Raw genomic sequence first — 9,902 nt, forward strand, 5'->3', positions numbered from 1 at the left:
TAATTAACCACCTTACATTTTGAAATAAAATAGGGTTTGATGAACTTAAGTTTGTTCTCTGGGTACAGAGGCTTATGGATTTAACAAAATCCACTTTATCTTGGATTCCTTTTTTGTTTTTGTTTTTGTTTTTTGTTTTTGTTTTTTGCTATGTGTGTTTTGAGTTAGATGCTACCTTTTGACCAACTGTTTTTTAAAACCTGTATCTTCCCTTGATTTCAATACAGAGGCATTATTTCTGTGATCACTCTTTAATTTGACCCCCTCTGGTTGGGCTGGTTTAGCCATGATATAGTATGTTTCCAGGTTAGTGGCAAAACCCAATCTCCAAAGCTCAAAACAAACAAACAAACAAACAAACAAACAAACAAACCCAAAACAAAAAACCCCCCCAAAAACCAAAAACAAACAAAAAAACCCCAAAACAAAACAAAAAACCCCCTCCTATTCTTTGACTATTCCAGGGCATAGGTCCTGACAGCATAGGAAAACAAACAAATGTCTAGAATAATCCATTCCTTTAGCTACCTGTATTCAGTTTTGGGTTATTATAGTACTATATTGGTTTATGGTACTATAGGTTCCAGCATAAAACAGAGTGATGTCAATATTTTGTACATCTAATAAGGGCAATTTGTCATGTAGGGAATGCTTACTGGGAAATTAACAAATAATTGAAAAGGAATCAAAGAGAATGGCCTCAGAGGATATGATATTATAGTTCCTTCACTGGAACACTAACAAGCTCCTACTAGGACCTACTTTTTAGATGTCCAAAATACCTCCCACTGTCACTGCCCTGGGGACCAGAATTTGAAAACATAAATTTTGGAGAGACATTCAATCAAGCCAATTTACCACTTAACATACAACCTGAACCTTATTCATAAATACCCATTCTCTGTTACTCCACCCAGTTCCTCTGATTAACATCAACTTTTTTCTTTTCTTCATCAGTTCTGAGTAGAAATCCTTGTGGCCACAATAGCCAAGAGTCTAATACCACACAGTATCCAATCATATGAAAAACATATAAAGAGATGAAGATATCTAAAATAACATTCATTGGATGGTAAATGTAGGGAGAAAAGCATAATGCTTGTGAGTCTTTTGCAAATATCACGAGTGGCTCAGAAGGATTAGTAGAGAGTCTTTGATCTGGGTTGAACATGAATGGGTTTCTTTCATTAACAGGTGTTAATGAGTTGCCTTGGTTCTGACATTCTAGATGTTTCTTTAGTTTTCTTTTGCATTGTCCTTAATGGTCATATGGGAGATGTGCAAATGAGTTATGTCTCACCAATTCCTGTTACAGTAGAATCAGGACTTGAGATATGAATTGATGGATATACTTGTTACTTTTATGAGTGTTTAGGGATACATTAGCAGCTTTTCTCATAACTGAAAAAATACTAGCAAGAAACAATTCAAAAGTAAAGGCGTTTATTTTGGCTAATGGCTTCTGAGGTTTCATTCCATCATGGTGAGGGACAGGGATCTGGCAAATTAGAACAGATCACATCATAGTAGACAGAAAGTAGATGACAAGAACATACAGGAACATCTCTCAAGTCAAGGTAGATCGCATAAGGACACCACAGCTGTGACAGACTTTCTCCAGTTAGACCCCAATTCCTGCTTTTCATTAACTCCCAATAATACCAATATGCTATGAATCTGAGAAGGGGTTAATCCATTCATTGGGTCAAAGCGTTCATGTTTTTAATTATCTCTAGAAATATCCTCATAATAAGTACACCAAGGTATGTGTTTACTAATCTCCTAAACTCTATAATCAGACAAGTTGATTATCAGAATTTTCCACCATCTTACCGAAGACCAGAAGTATATACCAACGTTTGTATTAGAACGTATCACCATGGTTGTCAATTAATGTTTCCTACCATGTTGTTCTGCTTATGTCCTTTACCAAGATTACTTGTGTCTTGCCTTCTTTTCTTTTCTTTTTTTTTTTTCCGGGGCTGGGGATTGAACCCGGGACCTTGCACTTCCTAGGCAAGCGCTCTACCACCGAGCCAAATCCCCAACCCGTGTCTTGCCTTCTACTAAGGCAGTTTATCATGGAACTGGGGAGGGAGACTCAGTTAATCCAATTCTCAATCCCTTGTTCACGCCTGAGGTAGCTTGGGGGATGAGTCACTTGTTCTAAGTTGCTTAAATTAGAATCACCAGGGATTGTTGAAGAGTGAGTCTTTAGTCTTGACTGAAATCTGTAGTCTCAGTTCTCTGGAGGCTGAGACAGGAGGATCATTTGAGTTTGAGGTTGACCTGGGCTACATAGTAGATGGAATTGCCTAAGGAGAATGGCTGAGAGGAGGCTTTTAACTTCTGTCGTCCTTCTGATCCTTCTGTTGTTCCCGTCTTCCTGCTCTACCTGCTTTCATCTGGAGGACAGAATTTTGCTTTCAAGGCTTTCATCTAGAAATATATTCAATATCCTGAATCAAAGGTCTCTGGTACGAGACACATTTCTTAGTAAAGCTTCTTATTTCTCTGTATTCACTCAGATGAGCCAACTTTACCTTGAGACTTGTCTCTTGCTTACGAGACTTGTGAAGACTAGAATTATTAGAAATGATGTGACCAAAGCTACATTCTTTATTTCAGGATCATTTGTACTATTGTATCAGGTTAGACCCGGCTTTCATCTGCTACCTGTAACCTCTACAGTCAAACCACAGGTGCTGCTATCTTTCAAGTCCCAAAGAACCAGACTCCTCCTCCTCCCTTGATTCTGCCAGTTATGAATTCAGTTATGAATTCTGCTACTATTGTGCACGTTCTGATACCAGCTTTTGCCTGTTCCGACAGCAAATGAGAAAAACTAATCCAGCAGACTTATCATGATTGGGTTTGGTTTACATGACTGAAAAGTCTAGCATTAGCTTGATCCAGGGGTGAGGTAAACAGGGACAGGTCGTCTGTGTACGAGGACTCCTTTTTAGGATAGCTTTTGAGTGCAATGCTGCCAGTCTCATTCAGCTGGGACCACAGATCATTCTTTTCCTGATTTCATATCAGAGTTTGCCACAAGCAAAGTCTGAGCAGGATTCTGCTGGTGTTGCTCTTTGAAACAGCATCATGGTCTATAACTTCATATAGTTATTTGTCAAGTAAAACATCTACCAAAATTAGAACGATAAGTACTAACTTTATGGCACGGAAGGAGTTACTATCACAGAATTTATGAGTGAAGACCTTAATTGCATCTGTAATGTAGGATTCTTTTTTAGAACAGGCATGTAAAATGACCTGAACGAATAAGGCAAATTCACCAGGCCTCTATCAGGAGCGTGCATAGTTTTGTCAAGAAAAACACCACTTTTTAAAGCAGGACATTCAATGAGTTAAAGATTGAGGAGTAAGAGATGGACTCTAGGCCCCCTTAGTACTGGTTGTCTCTGTGACTTCATTCATTCTCCTGCCTCTGTAGGTCTGAGCTGGTTCTGGCTTTCTTGTGGTCAGCTTTGTTTCTTTATTAAATGCCCAGTTCAGGCCTATTCCCAGACATTGATGCAAGAGCATCCATTATTTATTTTCAATGGCTTTAAAAATTGGACTAGGCTTCTGTTGGATAATAAACCCTTGTTTTGCATTGCTTGTAGTTGTTCAGTGTCTGCAATCAAACCATCACGAGTAAGGTTCCCGTTTGGTATTATCATGTGACAAGACTGACTCCAACTGACATTGTTTTGGGTTCCAATCCAGCAGAAAAGGCTGTGTGTCTCATTTCAGTCTAATAATTCCTTCTAATTAGACCACTGGGGAAATCTTTGTGGCCACAAGGGAAAAACATATACTTATTGGTCAGGTCTGGTATGTATATGTATATATATATACATATCTCCACACTGATACTGATTGTTGTGGCCTGAGGAACTCAATAAATTGACTGGATAATCTTGTCTTAGAGGATTTTCTCTGATGATGTTTGAAAGGACTGAGGTCTCATTCTTTTCTAATACTTCAGGATTAGAGCAGTGTGTGTGTGTGTGTGTGTGTGTGTGTGTGTGTGTGTGTGTGTGTGTGTGTGTGCGTGTGTTGGTGTGCGTCGGAAGTATACTCACGAAGTTGTTGTTGAAGGGTGACAGGAACAGTGTGCAGGCCTGAAAAGCTTACTTTACATACACAGTGGGAGTTGAAAGCCTCCAAAAGATGCCAACCTAGGAGACCTCTGACCCCTCAGTCCTGTCTGACCCCTCAGTCCTGTAGTCTCTGTTTAACTTCGTCCTCCCAATTCGAACACTGTAACTGTGTGTGTAGACTTGCTCCATATTGTGTGGAATGGTGCTATTCGTGAGGCATCTAGGTGAGAAGCAATTAAGCCAGGATTATGGACTGCCTAAGGAGAGGCAGGAAGCAGGAGACCTCTAGGCTTTCATTCTGTTTGACCCAGCATTTGTAGACAAAGAAACAGCTACAGTAAAGGAAACAGAAGTGGTCATGGGGATGATCAGGAAACCCATGCACGTCTGTGACTTCATTATACTGGCACGAGGACAACGTCTTCTTGGCAAAATTGAGTGGGTGGATCCATAGTTTAAGTTCATGCTCAATGATGTATTTCTTTTAGCAAAAAATGAAAAAAAATGCTTTAGTACCTCTTTCTTTTCATAATATCCCTTGGTATATGCATCAAAAACTCACACCAGACATTGAGTTCTGAGTTATAAAAGAGAATTGTTATTTTTTTTTACGTCAGTCTGTAAGTCTTTGACCACAAGTTTCTGTTTTTAAAAATGAAGCAAGTGCCCAAACGCCACAAGAATCTGCCTTTTGTAGACAACTCAAATCTAAGTACAGACTGAGTAAAAGATTCATTCTTAAGATAGATGGCCAGAGGACTCAGTTAAAGCAACGTATTTCTCTTGCAAGTTGGGTCTGTGATGTCTATGCAGCGCAGTGCACAACCACCTGTAACTCCAGCTCCAGGAGTCCTATATCCTCTTCTGGCTTCCACAGGAAGTTGCATTCATGTCCATATACCTACACACAGACACCACTCACAGACGGATTTCTTTCTCTCTCTCTCTCTCTCTCTCTCTCTCTCTCTCTCTCCCCCTTCCTTCCTTCCTTCTTTCCTTCCTTCCTTTCTTTCTTTTTCTTTCTTTTTTCTTTCTTTTTTTTAAAAGAAAAATGACCAACAAAGATTTTGACAGTCAATGACTAGACATATTTTTGATTGGATACTCTTAAGACTAATTTTCAGTGAGTCCTACAATTCATTCTGATTTTATGTGTCCATAAGCTTTACAAATATTTTAATAAGAAACACATTTATTACAAATAAGCTATTAATAAATTAATTCACTCATTCATTCATTGGGGATGGGGGTGGAACTGAGTACTTTTCTATGTGCTAAGCTGCTGCTCTCCCATTGACTTACATCCCTGGCTCACTTCCGTAGACTTCTACTATAACTTCTAACTTATAATTGTTCATTTAGAGTCAGTTCTTGAGTTCATATAACTGGAGTCACTCAAAGTAGAACCAGAGGATCAGGCATGCAGTCCGTGTTGCAAGTTTTTAGGAAGGAGTTAATGAAGCTGGGCAACATCTTCTGTCATCTATCTCCTGCCTAGCTAATGAGCTTATTTTCTCATGTTACGGGCATCGAAAAACAAATCATTGGCTGAAGAGTTTCAAGCATAAAATTGGCACTTTCCAAGGACCAAAGCAGTTTGTGGATCTTAGCAGGGCTGCTCGGTTCTCAGCATATCAGCACCTGTGTGTAACTACTGTAGTCACACAACATAAACTTTCAATCCCTTTAGGAAGCTGCTGCCTGCTTCTGATGACAGTCTTTTATTCTCTATTGTTCTTGTCATATCTTGTTCCAAGCTATTGCTGTCAGTTACCAACCCCCAGAGTCCTATTTCTTTGAGTGAATTTTATGGAAAAGAAATTCAATTTACAAAATAAAGCAAAGCTCAAGTTATACACTGAAGCACAACTGAAGAGAGACCTGCAGGGTCACAGAGTGTGCAGAGATGTCCTTACTGAGGGTCCCACAGTCAAGGACATTAGAGCATTTATAACGACTCTTGTTTTTTTTATATCAGATTTCCAGTTTAGGCCTTTTGTTTTATTCTGTATTTTAGCTGACTAGATAAAATCGTGTATACATTTGTATAATACTTTAAAACATGTGTATGTTATGGAATGTCTTGATCAATTAAATAGTATGTCTTACTTTGCATATATTTTTAATTGATGAGAACACTTTAAATCTACTCAGAAAATTTCAAGAGTGCAAAAAATTGTTATTAACTATTAACCCTTATTCTACTCTGCCTATCCAACTGAAGTTTCATATCGTTTAACCAGTATCTCCATCTTTCCCCAGCCACTAGAGACCATCTCTCTACTCATTTCTTCCCTTAGACCATTTATTTCATATCCCACATGTAAAGAAAAGTCTGCAGTATTTCTTTTCGTGCCTGGCCTATTTCATTTAGCATTCTGTCTAGGTCTATTGACATGTCACAAATCATAGATTGGTCCAATCCACCCATCTAAATAAAACTCTGCTGCTGTGCAATACACAATAAGAAAGTAAATCACGTAAGGCAAAGGCTCAAAACACAAAGAGCTCAAGCTCTCTCCTAAATGAGTTTTTAAGACAAAATAACAATTAAATTATAAGTATTCACCAGAAGAAAAGAGCAGAACCTTACATTATATATGAGTTCAAGTAGCTCAAAGCTAATGTGAATCCATGACTAAATATAGAAAAGCTGAACTATGACTTCAATTTAGAACGTTCTAGAAGACATTCGAAAAAAAACACACACAAATTTAAAAAAATATACAAAATAGTAGACTGCAGAAAGAATATGAGTTAATGCATTAGGGAAAAGACAGGGAAATTAAACTTCAGAAACTATATTCATGAAATAAAATAACTTTAAAGGAGAGACAAGATGCAGTAAGATACAAGTAAGGATTAAATGTCAGAAGAATTTCTGCTTTGAGGTTAGCCTAGTTGACCAGTAAATTCCAGCCATCCTGAGCTGCAGAATGAGGTCTGCCACCACCTCCCTTCCACCACCAAAATAGGAGGTTACATGGCTCGTGCATTTGAAAGTCTCTGTGAATTAACCGATTTTGTGGGAAAATCTAAAATATAGTATAATAGAAACTAAAACATACATATTGAAAAATTATTTCTTCAAAAAATTCTAAACCAAATCAGATGACATTACAAATGCACAAGGATAAAAGTTTCATATTCTCATAACAAAATGATTATAGGATTCAAAAGAGAGTATTAGGTTGCCATGGAAAGTTAAGAGGTTTTTACAAAATATAACCACTCTTATGATTAGAAAGATGAAAATTCAATGCATATTACATTTTTATAGATTATTATGAAAATGACTATTGTTTTAAGATATATATACATATATATAATAAATTATACATATTTAATTCTATGAGTGAATCCTCTTCCCTTTATAATTTAGATAGAGATTCATGATATGGACCGTGTTAGTCTGGAGTTCCTGGCCCTCTGTCTCAGTCTCCTGAGTGCTGGATTACAGTGCATCCTCAGGTCTGTCCAGGGAAATTCCTGATTCCATGTCTTACTTCTGGTCCACATCAGCTACCCAGGGCTGTGGTTCTACTGTGTGTTCTCTTTTTACTGCAAGTTCTCTTCTACCTTTCATCCTTCTTGTCCTACCTATTATTTTCCCAGGTCAATTTATCTTTTAACTTCATGGGAACTGTTGTTTAAAGTGACACGATCTTCAATCCAAATGTATAAACCAGCATGTCACCCACTCTTCTCTTGGTACATCTTCATTTGGCTTTCAGCCTATCAGATTCTAAGGTAAGCTGTAATTAATCTTGAAAACAAATATCTCTGTCTCTGTCAGTCTCTGTCTCTGTGTGTGTCTCTCTCTCTGTCTCTGTCTCTCTCTGTCTGTCTCTGTTGCTCTCTCTCTGTGTTACGTGTGTGTGTGTGTGTGTGTGTATGTGTGTGTGTGTGTGTGTGTGTTACTGTGATTACATGCTTGAGGCTTGGGCATTCTATTTAAGAATGCCACAGTTCAGGACATTCATGAGTGTGACACTGGTACATTGCTAGTACATTGTCTACTAGAGGATTCTAGTAGCAAATGTGGGTCACGTTGCTGTGCTATCTCATGTTGTCCAATTCTCCAGCGTCATTCAGCCAGCACCAACCTTGGCACCCTGTCAATGTTTCAGAATGCCTGCTTCCTCAGAAGCTCAATGTTGAACACTGAAGACTGTGTTTGCTTCTCAGTTATAGCAATACTTGTAGCTTTGCTAGTATTTCCTGTGTCTTTGTGACTATTTTCTTATGGTTATTCTAATACTAGGTATTATTCTACTTCAGATTTCTCCAGATAGCACTGAATAACTAAATGACATTTTGTTGTTTCTGTATAGACTTAAGAATCAATTTGTAAATTCCCTGAAACATTATAGAGTAACAGTATGATGATTACATTAAAATAAATTTCAGCCGCATGGTTTTTTGTTAGTTTGTTTCATTTTCTGTTCTGTCCTCCCTAGAAAGCATTCCTTCTTGAGGTTTGTTCAGTACCACAGTCTCCTGATTGGTTTTCTCCACAACCCAACAGGGACTTCTAAACTCAATCTTATGTCCCTTCCCTATTATCTTACAAAAAAAAGAGTTATTTTTTAATGAACACATAAAAAGAAATTATGTATATTACTGGAGTATACTCTGATATTTGAATTTAAGCATATATTGCATGTTTAAGTCAGGTTACATATATATTCCCAAATATTTTCCATTCCTTTTTTAAATAGATTTATTTATTTGTTTTATGTAAGTACACTGCACACTGTCATTGTCTTCAGACACACCAGAAGAGGGCATCGGATCCCATTACAGATGGTTGTGAGCCACCATGTGGTTGCTGGGATTTGAACTCAGGACCTCTGGAAGAACAGTCAGTGCTCTTAACCACTGAGCCATCTCCCAGCCCTGCTGTTTCTTTATGATGGAAACATTCAAAATCTCTTTTCTAGCTTGGAAAAGTCAACAGTGCATCAATTACTGTTAGGTATAGATACAGGCCACACTAGAACTTTTCCTTTTTGTTCTGGGGGTGGGGAATTGCTTGTCCAGGATCGAATACGCACTGTCCAGTTGCTCACATGCTCAGCATGCTATCTCCTGCTGAGGCTGAGTCACATCCTCAGGGGTTGCTTCTATCTAACTGTAGCTCAGAAGGCACTGATTAACATCCCTCCTATCTCCGCCCCCCTCCCCCTGCTCTCCACAGCTGCTGGCCTTGAGTCCTTTCCTCTTCACAGAACTACGTCCTCTTAGCTACAAAAGGTTGTCCATGACCTCCAAAGGGAAGCACGATTTCCAGAAATCTCTCAGAAGCCGACTACTGTTGGACTACTGTTTTCACATTGGTGCAAGATCCAACACTGATTCTAGTGAAAACCAAGAACCCTATTATTTCTAGCATATAACTCAGATAATGAGCCAGAGTTTAAGGCAAAAATAAAAGAAACTGTGTCCTTCCTCTTAACCACTGGAAGATCCAACTGCAGCCAGCACTGTTTGTTATTCCACACATGGTAAGAGAAACTCACAAAGCAATAATGAAGCTGACAAAACGTTGCCATCTGATTTTGCAAATGGTGGGCTTAAGAAACACAACTTTAATCTCAAAAGGGTAAGAGATTCTTTCTTTTGGAGCCAAGTTTGAGTGACCATGACCTTGAAACACAAATTTAGATCACTGCGTATTACACGTTCCAATGTGGCAGCAGTTTTATGAAGTTTGCATGGTAGCATAATAAAGTCATAAATCAGGATGCTCTTAAATACATTGGTTGATACATTGTGTAGCTCAGCTTAGGTCCC

The sequence above is a fragment of the Rattus norvegicus genome, chromosome 2 (genome assembly GCF_036323735.1).
Source record: "Rattus norvegicus strain BN/NHsdMcwi chromosome 2, GRCr8, whole genome shotgun sequence".
In the NCBI taxonomy this organism is placed as follows: Eukaryota; Metazoa; Chordata; class Mammalia; order Rodentia; family Muridae; genus Rattus; species Rattus norvegicus.